General features: G+C 34.5%; 2 pseudogenes; both read left to right on the top strand.

Annotated features, from left to right (window-relative positions):
* The first annotated feature begins 2664 nt into the window (after positions 1-2664).
* LOC147907830 (uncharacterized) lies at positions 2665-3204 on the top strand (annotated as a pseudogene).
* A 10783-nt stretch (positions 3205-13987) lies between these two features.
* LOC105152714 (nucleolar protein 58-like) lies at positions 13988-16508 on the top strand (annotated as a pseudogene).
* The last annotated feature ends 7898 nt before the right edge of the window (positions 16509-24406 follow it).

Below are 24406 nucleotides of genomic sequence, written 5' to 3'. Positions count from 1 at the left end.
AGATAACGCATCCTTTACAAGGTCGGTGACGCCACAGCTCTCGCTCATCCAGCTGCATCAGGAAGAAAAAGAAGAAACTCAGCGCGACAAACGTTACATTTTTAAAGTCTTTGTGATTCGCGGTGCGCAACATTTGAGATGACTGATATCTTAAACATTAAAGACGAGTCGATCTTCGACGATCGCATCGTCAAGATTGAGACTCACGTACAGCCCGTTCGCCAACAGCACGTTTGGATACAGCGACGAAATAAGAATACCCATACAGCAACAAGATCTGTACACACTGCCGTACGAAAGCTTTCTATACGTCGAGGGAAAACTGACAAAGAACAAAGTGATCCAGGGTGCTCATGTGGCATTGGGAAATAATTGCGTCGCGTTCATTTTCGATGAGATTCGATATGAACTCAAGTTGTAGTGTGGAGATTGACCGTAATAGAAATGTGGGTATAACTAGCACGCTCAAAAACTATGTAATAGTGTCATCCGACAGAAGCGTGATTCTACGGAATGCCGGCTGGGATGCGCAGACTACTGCAGTCGGATATTTTAATTTCTGTGTACCGCTCTACGTACTGCTGGGATTTTGCGAAGATTACAAACGCGTGGTAATCAACGCTCGTCACGAGTTGATTTTAATACGAGCGCGCAATGACAACAATTGTCTGACGGGAGATCCGGCGATAGAGCCAACGCTCGAATTATTCAAATTATAATGGCGAATGCCGCACGTGTTATTGAGCGAGATAAATAAGCTGTCGATGCTGCGCGCTTTGGAGAGCGAACGATATCTGAGCATGGCTTTTCTCTCGTGGGATCTGTACGAATTTCCACTCTTGCAGAGCACCACCAAGCATTCGTAGGCCATCAAGACGGCTACTCAACTCGAGAAGCCGCGCTACTTTATTTTCGCTATGCAAATAGGTCGAAAAAATGTCCTGTCCGAGGATGTAAATCGATTCGACTGCAAATTAACCAATGCGAAACTTTACCTGAATTCGGAATGTTATCCGTACGATGACTTGAATCTGGATTTTGACGAAAACAGATGTGCGATTCTGTACGACTTGTACGCGCGTTTCTGCAAGGGCTACTACGGATACGAGTATCTCGAGCCGAGTCTCATCTTTACAACTTTTTTACGTAATGGCCCATTCGTGATCATCGATTGCTCTCGACAGAACGAATCAGTCAAGAGTGGCACCGTGGACGTGCGATTAGACTTTGAATGTAAAGAGGATGTACCCGCAAATACAACAGCCTATTGTCTCATCATACACGATCGCGTGGTTCAGTATAATCCATTGACCAATATTGTGCGCAAAATCACCTAAGATGCACCTCTAACACGATATAAGATCTACGATACGTCGCAATCGACCGCAGTCTTCTCGACAACATGCTCGTGTCAACGTTCGTTGATCTGCAAGGATTCATCGTTAACAAAAAATTTATCGTGAAGGAAGTGGCGGTGCTGAAACAGGGGATCGTTCTCACACATTATATTTTTACGAGTTCCGTGCCATGGAAATTTTTGACAAGATCCGACAGGTCTTGCGTTTCCTGGTTGACTGCTTATCACCATGGATTGCGATGGGAGGACGGGATGGTCCCATACAACGAGGCGAAACGTCTGATCACAGCAGCTGTATTTGAAGATGATGCTATCGTGTACGTTAAGGGACGCGAAAAACGAACGTGGCTGTGGAACTTGCTTTTGGACGATGAGCGAGAACGCATGTGCATCGAGACTTTGGATGTAGTTTATGAAGACCTGGAATCTTTAACCAAGCTGGATGTTGCTAATACTGTGCGATGTGGACAACATGTTCAGAATTGCGCGTTACAAAATGTATTGAAAATATATAACTGGTGGTTGCAAAAGAATTTTTTAAATAAAAATACGTATTTATTACGTATTTCTTTTTTTCTCTTCCTTTGTAATACATGTACTCCTATGAATGAACGTATATGTATGAACGTATATGTATGAACGTATATGTATGAACACATATGTATGTATCAAAAAACGTCAACGCTTCTGTTAAACGTGTCGCGACATGTCCGATCTGACAGTACATATATAATGTACATAGGCAGTATATTAGACTTTTTTCATTCAATCGTAAGCTTCAGTTACGAGCGTTAAGACATGGATCGAATAAAAGAATATACGTCGAAAATCAATCGAGCGAAAGGGGTACTGTCCATTGTCGCCAAGTCCACTAAGTCCACCGCCTTCGAAGGAAAAAGCGAGATATTGGGAATATCCTGGAGAAAAGGCGTCAAAATCGCCAACGTGCTCATCACCAACGTCATCGATGCCATCGAAATATAAATCATAAAGTATAAGCATTGATAAACTCGCGAACAAAAATAAAAAATAAAAAAAAACATAGAAAGACTCGATAAAACGTGTTGCGACAGGTTCGCAATTCTTAGAAAAAGAGGGGAGTGTCACCCCCTCTTCGATTCTAGAAGTTTTATATATATCGCAATTTACGCGGTGCAATTAGTCTTGCGATACTCGCTTGTACGAACGGTTGAAAAAAAAAATGTACTTCGCTGAAGACAGCAACACATCGTACGAAACGAAGAAGAACTGCAATAACATGTAAGTTTTAACATTCTATACACAAAAGAAAGAAGTTTTTTAACATTATGTATATACACAGCATGGAGCATCGCAAAATGCGTTTATTGGGCAGACGTTACGATCTGACGACTACGGGCTACAAATTTTTGGAAATTGGAATCAACGTTGGTCCACCGAGTTACGTGGAGATCGCCCTGGGAGATCATCGCGGACATTAACTGCTGCTGTCTCTCGAAACGTGGAAGGGTCTCTACGAGCAGCGATGGAATGTTTACAAGATGCTGCGAAATGAATACAAGGACAATTTTATAAGTGTTGGACCGCTAACTGTCAGCATTTGCATGCTGAACGATGCTACGCTCGTACGTTTCAATTCTTCGTCCGTACACATGAGGATGACCGAAACGACGCTACGACGTATGTTTGAGTTTGACGAATGTATCGATGTAACGTTCGAACGATTAACCCGACTCGTCGATACGGTTGATGTCAAGTATACGCGATTCTCCAACATCGCGTCCAAAAACGATATACGCGATAGTGATATGTTTAACAAACATCAGCTCGTCGATTGCGAGCTATTGGCTTTAGTTTTTAATACGTAAAAAAGAAATGATGTAATAATATGTGAATAAAAAAATTTTTTTTGTTCATATCATTATATATATGTACTTTCTTTACTTCCCATCCGTCTATCCATCCCATCCCATCCCATCCATTCATCCTATATATCTCAATGCGCTATAGCGATAACTTTTCGTGACAGCACTTATGATCTGAAGTGTTTTATATACAACTGCCCCCCACCCTCCTATAGATCCTAGGCAGGCTCGCTTCTCAACGGCGAAGATCGATTCTCAATGTCAGTCTTTGTCCTGCTTTGTCCGCGCGCAAGACGTGTTAAGACGTGAGTGATATTTTTTTTCCCCAACGTGCAACAATATTCTACCATTTAGCGTTAATGATAGAATATTGTTGCACATTTTCTGTGATTAAGTGAAGTGATAATTTTTTTATTGTGCAGCTATAACATGTAAAAAGAACAAAAAGTGGAGGAGAGTGCTTCCTCCTCCTCCTCTTCCTCCTTCTCCTCTTTCTTAGAGGAGATTATTATCAGAATAATATTATAGTTGATCTCACTCACTCAATTGCATGTAGATCAATTATTCAACCATCTCATCGACAATTTCGATGAGGCTGTGGAGGAAGAGGAATAAGAACTCAGCGGACGATGAGGAGGAGGAGGAGGAAGAGAAGCCAGTGGAGGAAGAAGAAGAGGAAGAGGATTAAGAATTCAGCGGAAGATGGGGAGGAGGTGGAGGAGGAGGAGGAAGAGGACGGAAAGGGTGAGGGTGTGGAGAAAATAAAAATATTTTTTTTTATTATATTGGTTTTTTCTTTTCTTTTTTTCTTTAATATTTCTTTAATATTTCTTGTTCGCGTTACAATATTGCCACGCATTTAGGGAGTGGATGATGGCCTGAAACGCACTTTAGGATGGACGCGAGGTCTGTGGCGGCGGCGGTCCCAATAATACGTGACACCATGGCGATACGTATCATCATATCAGTAAACACTGATAGCACCGAGGCTTCCCGCGCCTTCCCTCCCTTCCCCGCGCCACCCCTCTCTTCACCGCGTCTACCAGTATTCCCCGCGCCTACTCCCCCGCCTATGAGTATACCCGCGCCCCGCGCCCCCCTCAGAGGACCATGGTTAGGTTTGAACCGCCACTATTATACTACTGTTCAAAATACAATAAAAATGATATTATTACGTAGTAGCATAATCAAAAAATTAAAAATGCGGGATTATATGAAAGCGTTGAAAATATTGTATATGTATGGTAAAATAAATTGTATCAAACCAATTATTACTGTAATATCGATAAACGGAATGAAATATTAACAATAAATAAATTGTATTTACTTTTAATTAATAACTTGCAATTATAAAATTCATTAAAATTTATATAATAAAATTTAACTAATTTATCTTTACCTTGTAATACGCTGGTTAGCATCCAATACAAAGAAGAATAATCTTTATAATGGAAAGCGAACTTAATACTGATGCCACGTGTAAATTCATAAGATCTATCCGCAAAGAAAACAATCCATAAAATTCCAAATCTATTTATAGGAGGGTGTGAATTCTAAATCTTCTAGACTGCTTATTATAATAATGATTATTTGGCAGGACATTATTTGTTAATTACAGTTACCATTTTTATCGCATCTTTAATATAATACAATATTAAAATTCGCGTATAAGAAAATATATTTTAATATATACAGGGTGTCATGAATATACGGCCCCACTCGTCCCGAGCAGGTAGAGTGAACTAAATTGAGTAGAAAAATCCTCTACCATTTTGTAATGCTCGCAATAATTAACGAGATATTAACGTTTAAAGATAGCCGAATACGCACGTCCGCTCGATTTACAATTATCAAAGATACGGCCCACCGTGCGCACGGCGCGCGGTCCGCGAGGAGCGGGAATGGCCTAACAGGCGCGCCGCGCCCTTTGAGCTTAGATGCTCGCGACGGTAAGCCCCGCTCCTCGCGACCCGCGCGCTCGGTGGGCCATATTTTCGGAAATAATAGGTCGGGAGTATTCGGCATATTCGGCTATCTTTAAACGTTAATATCTCATTAATTAAATGCGAGTGAGATGCATGCGCGTGCGCGCGCTCGCATTTTCTAGAAAGTTCGATCAACCATTACTGTTGTCAATGGCGTGTGTGTCACAAAATAAGTTTTTGAATTTAATTAGTTGGGAGTACAAATTAGTTCGGTCCGTTTTTTGTGTTCAAAAATGCATTTATTTTAAAACAAAATGAATGAATAGATTAATTAAAGTATTGTCCACCGCTGGCTACTATTTTTTCCCATCTCTCAGGCAATTTTCGAATTCCATCTCGAAAAAATTACTCGTCTTTAGAGGCGATCCAATTTTGGAGAAGTGAACCGATGACTTGCCAAATCGTGCTGCATCCTTTGGAACAACCAGTAATCAGAAGGAGCAATGTGACGGAGAATAGCGGGTGTGGTAAAACATCCCATTTGAGCGTTTCCAAATATTTTTTTACGACTTTTGCGACATGAGGCCGAGCGTTGTTATGAAGAAAAATAACTTTATTATGTCTTTGCTCGTATTCCGGCCGTTTTTCTCGCAATGCACGTCTCAAACGAATCAATTGTATCGATATAATCGATACCGATCGCCCGTAATGGAATCTTCAGGTTTCAGTAGCTCATAGTAAACAACACCCTTATAGTCCCACCAGATACAGAGCATTATTTTCGAATCATGAATGTTCGGCTTTGGTGTTGATATTGGCAACGATTGACCGAGCTTATCGTAGTATTTTTTCTTCTTGGGGTTGTCGTAGAATATCCACTTCTCATCTCCAGTCACAATCCGATGCAAAAAACTTTTTCTTTGTTGTCTATGAATCAGCTGTTCGCAAGTGAAAAATCGCCTTTCAACATCTCTCGGTTTCAATTCATAAGGCACTCAATTTCCTTGTTTTTTAATTATTCCCATGGCTCTCAATCGTGCAGAAACGGCTTGTTAAGTTACTCCCAATGATTCTGCAAGCTCCTCTTGCGTTTGACTCTGATCTTCTTCGAGTAATGCCTCTAATTCTTTGTCTTCGAATTTTTTTGGCTGTCCAGAGTGAGGCTTGTCTTCAACGCTGAAATCTCCATCCTTGAAACGTCGAAACCATTCCCTATATGATTTATCAGTTGGAGCAGTGTCACCATAAACTTCGACAAACATTCAGCTGCACTTTTCTTCCAATTAAAGCAGAAAATTAGTACCTCCCGCAAATGCTGCTTGGTTAACACAAAATTCGACATTTCAAACACAGTAAAAATCAAGGTTTTTGTATGAAACTCAAAGCGATATAAACTGAATATTATTAGCAGATGTCTAACCTCTCTGAAAACGCCAAAATCAGCTGTCACCATTCACAACAGTCGGAGCCATCTTTTGGAAAAAGGACCGAACTAATTTGTACTCCCAGAGATAGATTAAAATGAAAAATTTCCTACTTATAATTTTGAATAATTTAAGTAGCATTTATGGTCCATTTTTAAATAAAAATTTTTTTTTATTCAATTAAAAATTTGAAAAACTGCATTTCATATTCAGAATATTAAATTGAGTAGTATCACGTTTGCACAGAAATTGCAGATATTATTATTTAATTTAACTGAATTAAAAAAACTGTACTTTTTATTCACAATTCTGAATTGAGTATTATTCACGATGCACAGAAAAAGCTAATATTATTATATTTCTAGATTGAAAGGCATAGAGATATGCTCTATGCAATTCTTATAAATGAATAAAAATGCATTCAAAATTGAAAAGTGTTCATTTTAATATTGAATCAATATTTCTGAAAATATGAATCCATTTCAATTCATTTCAATCCATTCTCGTTTGTTGGGGATTTATTGTTCATAATATTTACTTTTTTGATAGATGGTAGGCCCCGCAAGAAAAGAAAGAATAGTAATTCTGAAAAGTTTGCCAGCACAATAGACAAAATTGCAAACGCATTGTGCAACAATAACTATTTATCTATAATATTAATCTTTCGCCTATTCCAGTTCTAGATGAAATTGATGCGTTTTTGTCATATTAGGATGCCAACTGTGAGAAATTGACGTTACGCAAACGGCACCAGAGATAATGAAAAAATGTTTAGATATAATATACGATTCTTTGGCAAAATATGCATAATTTTTATTTAATATATTATATAATGTTTTGTTTTTATATTATATTCTTTTTCATTAAGTATCGATATCATTAAATACACTGAATTTATAAATTAAAATTTATAATATATTAACACTGATTAAAAATTGCCATGGTACAGCTCCCTCTCATTGTTAAAATATCGATAAGATACTAAACTAATACTAATACAACTACTAAAGAGTCAAGTAAGGGTCTGAGCACAAGAATTGTCATAACATTTACTTAGAAACATAAGTAACGCACAAACTTTGACGAACAATTTGTTGCCGTCTCTTGGAAATTCCAATCGGTCACAGTTCTAGATTAACCTATACAGTGGTTCCGGCGATTGGCGTGAATATGGCGTGGATGTTAGATTTATTTGTTTTTCGCATAACCTTGGTGAAAAAATTTCTCTGAATTTCTCCGAAAATTTTTCTAAAAAAGTCTGAAAATTTTCCTGAAAATATCCATATTTTCGGACACGTTGCAGAGCTTTTCAGAGAATTTTTCAATATAAATTTAGATATTTGTCAGAATATTTCAGTGAGATTTTCATAAAGATTTTCATAAAATTTTTTACAATATATTCAGATATAGATTCAATATAGATTTTTAGAATTTTTCAGACATTTTCAATGTGATTCTTAAAAAAAATTTATATTTTAAGACTTATAAATTTTGTTTCTTTATTTAACAGAAGTTCCATACAAGATATATATAATGATTTTACCCGAAATTATTTTGAAAAATACACTTACCTAATGAGATTCTAATCTAGGACCTCTGGATTATAAGTTTTCTACATTACGTACTATACTCCCCCCCCCCCCCACTTCTTCAACTGATAAAACGTGTTATTTATATCTATTTAAGTTTCAGAGATATCATTGAATTTGCATGAAATTCAGGAACATTCAGACCCTTGAAAATGATTTTCAAAGGAATCCTCTGAAAGCCTTTGAAAATAAAGATACTATTAAAATTCTATCTTCAGAAATATCACTAAATTTCCTAATTGCAACAAAATTCGAGGAATTTTAGACATTTGAAATGATTTTCAGAAAATTTGCTGAAAATTTCCGAAAAGTGAAAAGTCGTGAAAAGTCTATCTTCAGAGACACCACTAAATTCTCGAGTTTCAGTGAAATTCAGAAACTTTTAGACACTTGGAAATGACTTTCGGATAATTCGATGATAATCTCTGAAAAGTGAGAAACCATGAAAATTCTACCTACAAAAACATTACTGAATTATCGAGTTTCAGCAAAATTCAGAGACTTTTAGACACTTGAAAATGACTTTTGAAGAATTCTCTGATAATCCCTCAATTTCTTTGAAAAAGTCTCTGAATGTCACTAAAAATCTCTGAAAAATGATTTCAGGCATTTTCAACGAAATTTTCAGAGACATTTTTTACCAGGGAAAAATTGTATAAAATTGATTATTACGATCGTTAAGTTGTAAAGAAAATTCTGCAATCATGTTGGTGCTGTTCGAGATGTCAATGGATTACGCGATATTCAAGGTAATTTCGAATTTGTCAGAAATGCCGGACTTCCTAACTTAAGTGAATGAGCACGTGTTGGCCTCATTTTATTTCCCAATAGGAGTATACAATGAAATTATTTAATATGTAATATATAATATTCAGGGAATGGAAAGTTACTTTTTAAAAGTAACAAGTTACAATTACTTGTTACAGAATAGAAAAAGTAATAAGTTATTGTTACTAGTTACCGATTTTGAAAAGTAACTCGTTACAGTTACCATTGACTTGAGAAAGTAACTTTCCGTTATTTTCTATGACCGCCAATCACAGCGGACGGACTAGGGGCTCTCTCAAGCGCTATGCACTGTAAAAAATTGTGTAAAATTACAACTACAATAGATAATTTTGAGACCCACTATAATAGTTGTAAACATAGTTGTAAATTTGCAATATGCAAATAAAAATAATTTCATGGTTTGTAACTAAGCAGATTGTGGAAGTACAATTACAATGTGTATGTGTAGTTACAGGAATGATAATATGACAATACATTTCGCGTATATATATATATATATATATATATATATATATATATATATATATATTGGGTATGGGAATAAGTTTCCGCCTTTTTTAAATGAAAAAGATGTGTTTATTTAAACAAATCTATATAAGTGAGTTTATTCAAAATATGTTCCTTCGGAAGTGACAACTTTCTCCCACCTTTCCGATAATAAACGGATTCCTCGAATGAAAAAATCTGATTCTTTTGAAGCGATCCATTCATCAAGCCATTTTTTGATATCTTCATAAGAATTGAATCATTCTCCAGAAAGGGCCGACTGCATGGATCGGAACAAATGGAAATCTGAAAGAGCAATGTCCGAATACGTGTGGGGCAGAATTTCTCACTTTACTCCTTCCAAGTATTTCTTGACCGGTTTTGCAACATATGGCCTAGCGTTGTCATGTAACAGAATCAGCTTGTTGTGTCTATTGTGCCATTCCGGTCGTTTTTCTTTCAAAGCTTAGTTTAAACGTATCAATTGTAGCCGATAACGATCGCCAGTAGTTTCGGACGGTTTGAGCAGCTCATAATATATAATACCTCTTTGATCCCAGATGCACAACATAATCTTCGAAGCATGGATATTTCGTTTTGGCGTTGATGGACCTGGTTCACCTGGCATCACCCATGCCTTCAAGCGTTTAGGGTTATCGTAGTAGATCCATTTTTCATCGCCAGTTACGATACGATGTAGAAAACCCTTCCTTTGTTGTCATTGACGAAGCATCTCGCAGATGACCAAATGTCTTTCCATGTCTCTCTCTTTCAATTTGTATGGCACCCAATTTCCTTCTTTTTGCACCATTCCCATTGCATGTAGACGTTTTTCAACAGTGGATCTATCAACATTTAACTCTTTTGCCAACCTATTGAGCGATAAACACGAATCTTCTTCGAGTAATGCTTGCAATTCTGCATCTTCAACTTTTTTCGGTGTCCCTTCGCGTTCTTTGTCACGCACGTTAAAATCACCACTGTTGAATCGCCGAAACCATTCTTTACAACTAGTTTTCGATAGAGCATGCTCACCATAAATATCTACGAGCAAACGATGCGTTTCCGCAGCACTTTTCTTTAAAATAAAATAATGGAGTAAAACTTCCCGCAACTATTGCTTTTTTGGAATAAATTCCGACATCTTCAACGCAAAAAAAGTTACTCTTTGTTACGCTTCAAACGAATGCCATCTATTGGACTCAAAAGTTTGGACACACGCCTTTCAAAAACATGTCTTGCCATTCTATCGAACACACGAGCAATGCTACTAATGACATCTTTCTGCAATGAGCGGAAACTTATTCTCTTACTCAATATATATATATATATATATAATATAAAATATATAATTATATATATATATTATATAAAATGTATAATTATATATATATATATATATATATATATATATATATATATATATATTATTATACATTTAACAGGAATACACGAAAAATTTATGTTATTGTTACTGATTTGATTGCTTTATTTGTTTTAATATAAACGTTAGTAATAATATTACAAAGTAAAGATAATCCCTTTTAAACACGGTAATAGAAAATAATAAGGAGAGGTCGCTCTCTGTGCCTTGAAGAAGAAGAAGAAGAAGCGAACATGGCGAGCGGCTAGAGTCTCAGAAATCCTTTGGAGAGAGACGTGTCTTTTACTATGTAGAGACATCAGAGTGACGCCATACGGGTATCACTTGTGATTGGTCCACCATGTTTTAAACATTCCCTCCAATTTTTTAAATTTTGAATTCATGCTAAAAAATGCTCAAAAATTATGACAAATTAAAAAATAATAATAAGTAAATATTATATATAAAATAATAATATATATAATATTGTATATAAAATAATGAAACTTTAACGTATATTATTTATTATAAAATTTCATTTATTTTGTACTATTGCAATATTGTACATTTTGTAATATTGCACATTACTTTATACAAAACGTTATTTATTGCACTATTTATTTGCGCTATTAAATGCGCTAGTTTATTATCCATTCTCTGTTCCCACATTTTAGGAGCAAAATGTGCATCTGTAATAATATAAAAGAAATCAAAAATTCAGAAAAATATTGTATATGTATATACCATTTTATAAAGATTACGACAAAAAGAGAAAGAATTAAATTCGTAATCAATGTGATGACTATACATGTACTTAGTGCCAAGACACTACCGTGTCTTCAGATATAGGTGTACAAATAAGTTTCGGCCGTTTGACAAAAGACGACGCCACTAGCAAGCTATGGCTAAAATTGTCTGATGTAAAACATTATATCGTAAGGTTGGACATCTATCAACAACATAATCTTGAAATACTAGCGATTTTGTATCAGCATCATATAATATATTTTTTTTTGTGCGAAAATGCCGAGTTTTGAGCCGAATAAGCGTCATTTGCGGGAACTTTTGATTTACTTCTTTAATTTAAAGAAATCTGCAACTGAGGTTCATCGATTGCTTGTAGAAGCATATGGTGAGGCTGCCTTAAGTGAGAGAAGTTGTCGTGAATGGTTTCAAAAATTTAAGAACGGCGAATTTAATGTCGAAGACAAAGAACGTAGCGGAAGGCCGAAAGTGTTGAAGACGTGGAATTGGAAGCATTATTGAATGAAGATTCGTGCCAAACGCAAAAAGAATTTGCACTTACATTTTGACTTACATCAATAAAACATTATGTATCGTTCTTTCACAATAAATGTTTAATTTTCGATAAAAAACGGCGGAAACTTATTTGTACACCTAATATTATAATTAATCTGTGTATATTTTATGTTACATTTTTATTTTAATATTTTAAATACATTATTTATAAAGAATAAATTACTTTACTTCACATACAGATGAATTTTTTGACGGTGTCCAATTTTTATATTTGCCATTTATACTCTTTAACCAATTCATTCGACGTTCTGTGTCTTTCGGAATTATTTTCATAACATATCCTCTTTTTAATGAATTGTTACAAAACGATATTGTATATCCAACCATATTTCTAAAATAATTTTGATAATTTTATTTTTATCAATGTACCTTTATGTATCTATGTCGTTCAATGCTGTTGCACCTAATCCTAAAACTGACAGTCTGTTGGATAGACTGAAACGGTATATCTCTTTCTCTCTCGCAGAATTTCGCTAAAACATGATGTCATCTCTCGTATGGAGCCACTTTGATTATAGGCTCTCTACCACTATGCTGCCTCGTGCGCTCTCAAGACTCGAAATTAAAACTAAGCATTAACAATTATATTACGTAATATTACTAAAATTTGGATAATTACAGAAAATATTTTAAATATCTTGTTATTTACATGATTTTCAATATAAAATAAGATATATTTACATAATAAAATTTACATAATTTTTGTGGACTTATATAATTTCTGTAAAATTGTATGATTTTTTTATACAGGACTAATCATGTAATCTATTTTATATCTATTATATATGTAAAAAAATCTTTTTACAGTGTAAGTGGCTTGTGTCGTATCGTGTCCAATCATGTGCAAAGTAACGATAAAAGTAACTGTAAAATTCGTTATTATTATCAAAAAAATGTAACTTCGTTACCGTTACAGTTACCAAAGAAAAAAAATAACCAGTAAGGTTACCAAAAAAAGTAATTTGTAACTGTAACTTCGTTATAAATAATGAGTTACTTCCATTCCCTGATAATATTACATATTGTATATCAATGCTCGCAAAGATTTGCACATTTCGATCCGGCGAGCTACCTTCACTATTGCTCGAGGCTCGGCGGCCGAACCGCCGGGCGTTCACATGAGCGCTCTGGCTCAGGAGCATTTTGTAACTTAAACGTGCGAAGATCGTACTTTACATTATTAAAAAATATTTTTCTTGCAAAATAATTTTTAATAATGTTCTCAAAAAAATCAAATACTAACTTTTCTAAAACATTTTGTCATGATAATTCTTGCCTATCATTCAATAATTGTTATAAAAATTTATATCGAGAAGTTTCTATAACAGACTTGCGAAGATTGAAGTCAGGATACATGAATCTGGAAATTCCGTGTTTTCCATACGAAGTCTTATACAGTCTCAAGTAACGAGGATTCTATATCGCAATAACTATTTTCTTCTATAAGCGAATATAATTTTATCATTTTAAAATGATAATTATATTCGCTTACAGAAGAAAATAATTATTGCGGTATAGAATCTTAGTTATTTGATGAGATTTTATAAGTCTGATAGAATCTTTTCGATGTAAATTTAACAATTATTGAATGGTTTCTGATAGGCAAGAATTATTATGACAAAAAATGTTATTCTAGAAACTTCTCGATGTAAATTTATAACAATTATTGAATAGTTTCTGGTAGGCAAGAATTATTATGACAAAATGTTTTAGAAAATTTAGTATTTGATTTTTTTAAGGAAATAAAAATTACTTTGCAAGAAAAATATTCTCTAATAATGTAAGATACAACTTCCGCATGTTTAAGCTACAGGGACGCTCCTGAGCCAGAGTGTCACGTGAACGCCCGGCGGCTCGGCGATAACGCACCGGAATCGGGCCGAAATGTGCAAATCTTTGAGAGCACTGTATATTATAAATTTAAATGACAATTTGCTTGTAGGTTCTAGATGAAAACAAACTCGCCCTGTCGGAAAATCTTCACAAGGACTTTGAGAGTCCTGAAGCCGCCAGTAGATTGTAAGTTTTTCTTTCAAGAATCTATATTCTAAGACTATTTTTTTTAGCTGCGCTAGTGTACACTTTTTGTACTTAAAGTGAAATATGTATGTTTTGTGTAGCAATAAGAAACAAATACCTATTACTTCTTATAGCCTCAGTTGTACTATTTTATTGATATATTATAGTTCTTATGTATTTTTTGCTTTATAAACTTAAATTACTTTTAATTACGTACTTTCACAAGTTTGAAGACACCACTGAAGCATTATGTGCCACTACGGCGCTTGTAAACAGCAAGTTATCAAAATCTTTGAAGAAAACGCTCAGGAACTGCTGCATCGAGGCCCATGAACAGTTGGCGGTAGCCGATGCCAAACTGGATTGTGCCATCAAGGATAAGCTGAAATTATCCTGTGTAAGCATCACGGTAGTGCAGGAGTTGATGAGATCAGAAGTCAATGGGACAGTTTGATAAGTGGGGTGACCGAGAAGGAGAGGACGGCCATGACGCTGGGCCTGGTGCACAGTCTGTCCAGGTACAAGCTGAAATTCTCACCTGACAAGGTGACACTATGATAATACACGCAGTGTGCTTGCTGGATGAGCTGGATAAAGAGCTCAACAATTATATAATGCGAGCGCGCGAGTGATACGACTGGCACTTTTCTGAGCTAGGCAAAATCGTGACTGACAATCTTCAATACATAAAGATGATGCATATACTTGGTCAACGAGAGAACGCTATCAAATGTGATCTATCAGATACGTACTAGATTCAGTACTACGATTCAGTACTACGACCGCTCACTGAGCGCTCACTGAGCGAACGTAGTACTGAATGCACCCATTCTGACAGAGGAAGTCGAGGAGAGAGTGAAGGAGGCTGCGGAAACCTCAATGGCTCAGAGATCTCGAAATACAACACGTGCAATGCTTATGTGTATTTGAGCTTCATCAATACCGATCCCAACTGTGCGATTATCTAAAGATAGCACAGCTAGGATGATGGTATTAGCGTCAAACCTGACAATTCTTGTCGGCGATCTGATCGGTGCACGTCTAATATCTAAGGCCGGTTCTCTGACAAGTCTTGCTAAATGTCCAGCATCTACTTTACAAATTCTCGGTGCAGAAAAGGCACTGTTCCGTGCTGTTAAATCGAAGAATACACTTATGGTTTGATCTATCATTCACAACTTGTCGGACAATCCTCAAACAAAAACAAGGGTAAAATATCCAGAATGTTGGCAGCAAAAGCATCTTTAGCAACAAGAGTTGATGCATTGAGAGATACTGTAAGCTTCGAACTTGGCGCGGAACACAAAGTGAAATTGGAGGTACGGTTAAGAGTGCTTGAAAAAGGAAATATTCGTCGGATAAGTGGCACTGCCAAAGCAAAGGCCAAATTTGAAAAATATCAAGTTAAAAACGAATACATGCAGTATTCAACATCTATAAACTCAACACTAACGACTAAGAAGAGGCCATTAATCGAAGAGATTGAAACAAAGGAAAACGAGATGCTTAAAAAGAAGAAAAAGAAATACAGTACGAGTTCTGAACAGATCAAGGAGGAAATGAAGGAAAAAGAATCGCAAATGGAAATAAAGTCGGTTACTGTATCGAAAAGAAAGAAACATAGAAAAAGAAAAAACATAGTCTAGAACACAATATAGAACAAGGAGAATTTTCTATCTAATCAACTACTATATTCGATATTTATTCGAAAACTTGTATGTGCATTTTTATTTTTATAGTTACCTTCACTTGTTCCAGCTTCAACTAAAACATCTCTTTCAAATATTTCTTCAGTTTTTACAGATGCTGTTTTATATTTTTCCTCAATTTCTACAGATGCTGCCTCTTCAAATTCAATTGATTCCTTCTTTTTCTTCTTTTTTTCTTCGATATGAGATCTGAATCCACTTCAGCTTACGTTTCTTTTTTGATACCAGAAATTTCTGGTATATCTTCTGTTTTTAATTCTAGCTTGTGTTTCTCCTTTTTCTTCGCAATGTCGCGGATTCCGTTTTTATTTGTGCACCAGAAACAAGGCATAAGAAAATCAACCACAATCAAAATCCTTCATTTCATACTGTGATTAATTAATTTTTTTACTTTATGCTTTATGCCTTATACAGCGTTATGCAAAAGTCTGTGTTGCAGCTTATAAGATAAAAAATACAAGTTTCTACATTAAACTTTTACGAATATACGGGATTATTTAAAATGATTTTCTAGGTTTCCACTTATCCAATGTATACTTTTTGCCTTAAATATTCTTAAAGTCTTTAGCTCTACTCCGCGCTAAGCTTGAAATCTTATGGTATCTTAATTAATTTTTTGTGGCATTTAATATAGGTGTATAAGAACAATTATAGACATACGAGGCCTGTTCTTTTTAGCTAAATTTCTTGGAGTTCATCTTATCTTTTTTTCTCTAATGTATATATATATATATATATATATATATATATATATATATATTATATACATATAGAATACATCGATCCTCAGTTATCATCTCGTTTAAGGATCCTATTCGCTTTAATTTTTAATTAAAACATGATCCTGAGAAAAAAATACTTTGATAGCAAATGTCAAATTTCTCTAGCTTTTTTACTCTAACTTTCGTACTTATTTAAAAACATTCTTATTCTTTATACCTATTTATATACAATTATTTGAAATGATTGTCAAAGTTTTAATTTCTTGTAAATAATGCATTTAACATTTATAGCCATACTGAAAGATAGGTAGTTTGATTCGAACTCTTTGCTATTCAGTAGCTTATGTGTTTAAAGCCTTGTATATCGCACTGGCCGAATTGTTCAATGTAATTTATTAATTTGTTCTTCATCAATCTCAGAATGATTTCTATCATCGTGGATACGTAAGATTTAAGCTACTGAATGGCGACAAATTCGGAACAAAATTTCAAGAGATTTGCTATAGGCCTGTTCTTTTTAACTGAACTTCTAACGCGGTTCATCTTTCTCCCTTTTTTTCTCCGCCATTTTTTAATTAAGTACGAAAGCTAGAGTAAAAAAGCTAAAGAAATCTGAGATTTGATATCAAAATATTTTTTTCTCAGGACCATGTTTTAATTAAAAATTAAAGCGGATTTATCTGACTTGCAGGCAAGTACATAATGACTGAATCTTCGAAATAATTATGCACTTTGCGTATATCGATTAATCGATAATTTAATTCATGATTTTATATTTTTCTAAAAACATAAAAGCTACAATTAATATTGTACAAGTACGATCATATATGATAGAATTCGCTTGTAATCACCATCAAATTAATAATAGATATGAAACTGACTTGTTAAATATCTTATAATACGTATCTCTTTTGCAAAAATGAGATTTTATCATAATTAGTAGAACTGCATTTGAATAACCACTTGCACAAAAATAATAGAGTAAGAAACTATAAAGATCTTCCATGAGACGATTGCACGTAATTAAGATCGTAAATCAAAAGCCGATTATGTTGTAAGTATATTAGATATTAGCGCATGACTTGCAAAAAAGTAATACTTATATATTTTTTACATTATATATTCATATATTAGGTGTTGGAATTAATTCGTAGCGTTTTACAAAGTATTTATAAGTTTTAAAAGTACTTTCATTAATGTATTTTTTAATGCTCATGTGAAATAAATAACATTCTTTCATTAAAAAACGCTACGAATTAATTCCAACACCTAATAAATATCAATATAAATTATAAATCTTGATGCATATATGTGACAACAGATATGTCTGCAGAGCAATATATTATAGATTTAACGATTAAATCATGAAAGTCAATTTAAAACTTTTACGATAGATCTCCACAATATATATGTATGTATACTAAATAGATATGTATAATAAATGTATAGATATGTATAATAAATGATTATTAATTTATAGTATGGAAGCAATGTTTGTAAGCGAAGGAATTTTATTATAGTTTTATTTATTTTACTTTTAAAATATTTAAAATATACTTATTTTGGAAAAATATAAATATTATTAAAACGTTATATAAACGTTATAAAAATTTATATATACTTTCATAAAAAGAAAATATCATCAGTATTGAATCCGAAAAAATTCTGACTAAATTTGATTAGCAGGCTTCGATCTATATACATTTGTCGTCGGAAATTTGATATGATGTGCGTCGTGACTTCCCACCCAGCAAACGAGAATGGACTGAAATGAATTGAGATGGATTCAGACTTTCAGAAATATTGATTCATGAATGTTAAAATGAATGCTTTTCAATTCTGAATTTTTATTTATTTATAGGAATTGCATGGACCACATCTCTATGTCTTTCAATTTCAAAATAATATTAGCTTTTTCTGTGCACAACACACACATTGTGAATACTGTTCAATTCAAAATTTTGAATAGGAAATGCAGTTTTTCAATCCAATTGTATCCAATTAAATCCAAAAAAAAAATATTCGCTATTAAAATACGCATTCGGATAGAAAAAAATTTCAATCCATTTTAATCCATTCTCGTTTGCTGGGCATCTGTAGAAAATAAATAACAAATATTTTTCGCATTATAATGTAAATGTATTTTAAAAATAATTACTAACTGGTTATTAATTTCTTTGTTATTTACTAATCAATAATAATCGTCCTAAATATTTTAACTTTATGTTGTATATCAATACAAAAATTCTAACAACATTCTCTCATGTAATATTTTTTATACAACATTACGCCGTTCAATAATACATTTCGTTTCTGATTGTATGGTTTTCATAGTAGCAATTTTTGAAACCTTGGCTGCGTTCAGCAGAACACAACAGTTTTATGATTCTCTGGTGAGATAGGATCATTCCTCTAGATCTAAAAATATAATCCAATCAGCGCGAAGTAAATTTCCAACAGTTACAAAATAAACGTTCTGTTAAACGCAGCCAATGATTTCTCTAATTACATGTTTTTAGTTATAGTAGAGATTAATTTTTATCACCCTAAGATTAAAGATATACTCAAAAAAATCACTGGCCCTAAATTAAAATTATGATACAGTAGAAAACGGTACGACATTATTATAAAAAAATATTTATTATCACAAATACACTGTGAGAACGTGGTTGATATTTGTCGAGTTGAAATTATGTAATTTATTTTCTTTGGATTATTTTGGATCATTTTGGAGAAACCAGCTGATTTTAAACCCAGAATAATAAATATAATATAGATAGATCAAGTATGAAGTGCGAATTATGTTTTTTAACTTATAGAGATGAACAAAATGCATTTGTTTAAAATTTTTAGCAATTGTGTAGCAATTTTATTCAATATTTCACATCTTACTGGTTGGCATATTGTTATTTTCCATAAAGTGTGTATTTTTCTTGTATGTAGAGATCTTTCTTTCTCATTTTTCGAAAATTACGAAGGACAAAATTTGAAATCCTGCTTCTCAAATATAGATATAATGATTATTTGTCGAAATTATTAAATAAATAAATTCAAATTTTGTACAAATAATTTGCTTACCTTTATGATTACTTTCACAAATATTGTGTATATATATATAGTATATATATTTTTTTTCTATAGTATATTAAAATACATGCAATATATAATACATACAATATATGAAATTGTATTTAATAAATTTTGATTTTTGTGATTTAAATAATTTTGTCAAAATGTTTTATATTCTTTTAACAATGTTATTGCAAATACATGAATTTAATTAAAAATATATGAATATAAAGATTCGAGATAAGTCAAATAGGTATGTATATATAGCGGAATTAATGATTAAAATTTCTGAAAAAAAGGAAATTGTTAAATTTTTAACATGTAATAAATTATTCAGTATAAAAATAATTCTTTAAAATACCACTATTCTCGGGTTTGGATCATCTCGAGCGGTCAGTATCCGAAACATTTTTGTACCTATACATATAAAAAATTATAATAACGCATGTATTGTATTATTAAATATAAATATCTCTTCGTAACCCCTATTCCACAAGAAAATTGTCCTATATATTTATTTTTTGTAAAAGATGATTTTTAACAATATGTTATGTTTGAGATCATAAAAAACCATTATGAGGCGTGATATATCGCATGCATGATGGAACGTTAAAATTCTTAATTCGCATAATTATAAGAAATGGTCGTTAAATTTTGTGTATAAAATGAGTCTTCAAAATTCCCTTCTAGCACGATTACGACCTTTACCGGTTTTATCGTTTTGTCATTTCAAGTAGAAAAAACTTATTTTATGACAAATACGCCGCTGACAACAGTAATGGCTAATCGAACTTTCTAGAGAATGCGAGCGCGCGCGCTCGCACTCGCTTTCGCGGTGCACTGTTATACATATTAAAATATATTTTTTTATATTCGAATTTTAATATTGTATTATATTAAAGATGCGATAAAAATAGTAACTGTAATTAACATCCTGTCAAATAATCATTATTATAATAAGCGGTCTAGAAGATTTAGAATTCATACCCTCCTGTAAATAGACTATTGGAATTTTACGGATAGTTTAACTTTTCTTGCGAATAGATCTTATGTGAATTTTATGTGGCATCAGTATTAAATTCACTTTCCATTATAAAGATTATTCTTCTTTGTATTGGATGCTAACCAGCGTATCACAAGGTAAATTTGTTAAATTTTATTATATAAATTTTAATAAATTTCATAATCGCAAGTGATCAATTAAAAGTAAATACAATTTATTTATTGTTAATATTTCATTCCGTTTATCGATATTACAATAATGATTGGTTTGATAAAATTTGTATCACCATACATATATTTTCAATGCTTTCATATAATCCCGCATTTTTAATTTTTTGATTATGCTACTACGTAATAATATCATTTTTATTGTATTTTAAAATGGAAATTTATAATTGTATCTTCTTAAATATACTAGAATTAGTTGTTAATTGTGTGTGTGAATAAATTTTTCTTGTTAACTGTACTCGTAGAATATCTTATTGATCAAATATGTCTTTTTATTAATTATTGGAGCATTTCGTTTCATGCATAATATATTATTTTTCCGTGTTGTTCATCGAAATGTAAACAAGGATAAATGGTGGATAATTTGAGTGCATCATGCACTTATAATCTATGAGGTACTTACAAAGTAATATAGGCAACACAGAGGAATTCAAATTAATGTTATTGCTGTAACTTTCAAATTTCTATACATTTTTCTCAAAATTATATTGATATGGCGGTATTACGTCCTACAGACGCCACGATTTTTTTTTCTCATCGCCGCGACTATGGTTGGCGTCTACGAGACCCGAGCGGGGCCTTCTGATAACGGACTGATAAAATTGAAAAAGGACCGGACAGGCGCCGCAAAAACTCGTAAACGTCAATCAACTTAGAAAGAATAGTAACCTTAATGTAGGCTCGAAAAGAGACAAGATTGCTAAGACATTATAAATGTACCGAAGTCACGCAATAGTAAAAATCTAGGCTTTATCATCCTGATTAACAATTTTATCTTTCTTAAAAAAAAAAACAGGCACCATATCGCACTTAAAAAGAAAAAAAAACATAAACGCATAGAATAACTTCTAACAAGAACGTTATCTGAAACCAGACTCGGAACTGACAATGATAGCATGGTAACCATCTGCTTATCACATTTTCCGCAAGAGTAACAGAATTCGTCATCTGTCGCGGAGCAATCTTGGCTTTTTAAAAAAGAAAAAAAACTATAAATCACTTTCTCTTTTTCTCAAAACTACTCTATGTACTTTAGATCAACTACGATAAAGCGTTATAAAAAATCGTAAATCTCGTGTGACATTTACAACTAACTTTAGCATCCTAGACAAGGCTCAACACCCTTTTTTCGGGGTATAAATAGAGGTCCCGCGGAAGCACAGAGTCAGTACCAAATTTTGAAGCACTCGGTCCACGTCAGTACAGAATTTTAAACCATTCGTCAGTTCCACGTCAGTGGAATTCGCGCTCAGTTACTCATTGTCTCGGGCAGTCCGAAAATTACTATAACCCGCGCTAATCACGCCAGTTCGCGATCCCGTCCGAGTGCGAACTTGTAATCAAATCGCTATTGAAGTTACCAGCCTTACGCCACGGCAACTGCCCATCGGACGCTCTTCGCGGACGCCGGATCTCGTTGGGCTCGCACATAGACTCTCTACGCGATATCTTGGGGCAGCTAAATAGTAAGTTATAATTTTTTATAATTCACCCCGCGTTTCCCCGCATGGAAAGGCTCAATTATTGAGCATTAATATACATACGCGTATTCCAATTTTAATTCGTCGGTTCATATTGCGAACCTGCAAGAAACGCGGACGACTCCCCTATCGAAGGAGTAGGCGGAACCGCTCCCCAGGGCCACCCACAATCACGCCGGCACAATCAACTGTCGAACAATCGACAGAAATCTCGTACTCACCAACGGAACCGTTGGACCTCACCTCTTCTCCCGTAATAGACCTCGATATCCAAGAAATTGGATATGGTTATTCCCCTCCTCCTCTCGAGGAACGATTCCCTCCTCCTCCTCCTCCCGAACAACGATTCCCTCTTCCTCCCCCTCTCGAGAAATGATTTCCTCCCCCTCCTCCTCTCGAACAACGATTCCCTCCTCTTCCTCCTCTCGAGGAACGCTTCCCCCCCTCTCTCCTTTACGAACAACGATTCCCACTCCCTCTTTCAGATCAACTCCCGCCCCTCCCATTTCGGCTAAGTTCAGAGCTGATCAACAGGGATCGGATGTTTCAGTTCTACCCGCCCCCCTCTCACGAAAGGGACAGACTAGTAACAGTGTATATCCCCGGAAATCCCGCACCTTACACCATATTGTTTAAACACCTCACTCCGATGTGCTTCTGTAATATGCTCCTCGCCTCCCGTATCCTCTAACCCTTGCACACACACACACACACACACACACACACACACACACACACATACATATACGCATTCACAATGTATGTAAAAGACAAGCTAATGTACAAAACCTTTTTATTTTGTTAATAAATGTAACGTAAGATATTCTTCTGTTTTTATTAAAAATCACCCCTCGCATTCACTTCCCTCGAATACTTGAGATCGCACGAGGTCCAGTCCCGGGTCAAAGGGATTAAGTTCCTTGACCGAAAAGATAGGACCGACGTTCGCACTGTCCAGTGGAACAGGTGTCATAACGTCCCTTCGGACGTTGGCCCACATTCCGGGACTTAAAAGGTGCGTACGACTCATAGGTGTTCGCCTCCGTGCGTATACCTGTGAGATTGAGTCTGACCGTCCTTCTATACCCTCTCCATTCTCTCCTTGACCAAATTATCAAGGATTTGGACGTAACAAACCAAATGAATTTTTGGGGGCTCGTCCGGGATTATAAGTGCGATCTTAGGAGACGGGAATAAATACGAAAAAGTCTGGCAATAAATCTGAAGTGGAAAGCTTTTATAAAACGGCTATAGGAAATCTGAATAAATTAAAGTCCAGTACACATAACACATTACACACTTCCACCCCTCTCAAATCCTCCGAGTTTCGATCTGAAGCAGTGAGTTTCTCTCTGAATGAATCAGAGATTTTAGATAATTCTAAGACCCTTGTGTTCGACGGTTCCGCTGACTCAGAGCATATTATCGCTCAATCCGCGCGCGAATTCGGTAGTATAACGTCTGAAAATAAACATAGATCTATTGTAGCTATCCCTCAATCGAGGGGACCTGACGAAATCATGACGCACCAAAATTTATTTGCTACCCTAAAATACGCGGTCGAGGCCGTACCTTTTTTCGACGGCAAAAACATCCCTTTAAATTATTTTATCGAAGGATGCAAGGAAGCAAAATTCATGTTACCAGATGAAGCTGAATCGCAATTTACAAAAATTATAAGAACAAGAATTGTGGGCGAAGCGCGCCGCACTATACAAGATCAGGACTTTAACAGTGAGACACAATTAACTAAATATTTAAAACAAGTTTATGGCGCCTCAAAAAATATATATCAATTGCAAGATGAATTAGGCCATATTTATCAAAAGAATGAAGAAGACGTAATCACATACGCGAATCGGGTAAAGATTTTAGGAAAACAGATAATGGAAGCCCATAAAATTTCGGGGAATGCCCTTTCTGATCAAAGTATTAAAACATCTTTAGAAAAAGACATGTGCAAGTGTTTTATTAAGGGATTGAAACCAGAAATCGAACAAAGAATAACAAGGAATTTAGGCGTTCAGGAAACGATAGGCGACGCGTTACGAATAGAAAGAGAACTTCATTCGATGACAG

Source organism: Acromyrmex echinatior, chromosome 12 (genome assembly GCF_024713525.1).
Source record: "Acromyrmex echinatior isolate Ae372 chromosome 12, ASM2471352v2, whole genome shotgun sequence".
NCBI lineage: Eukaryota > Metazoa > Arthropoda > Insecta > Hymenoptera > Formicidae > Acromyrmex > Acromyrmex echinatior.
This window is presented reverse-complemented; position numbering and strand designations above follow the sequence as displayed.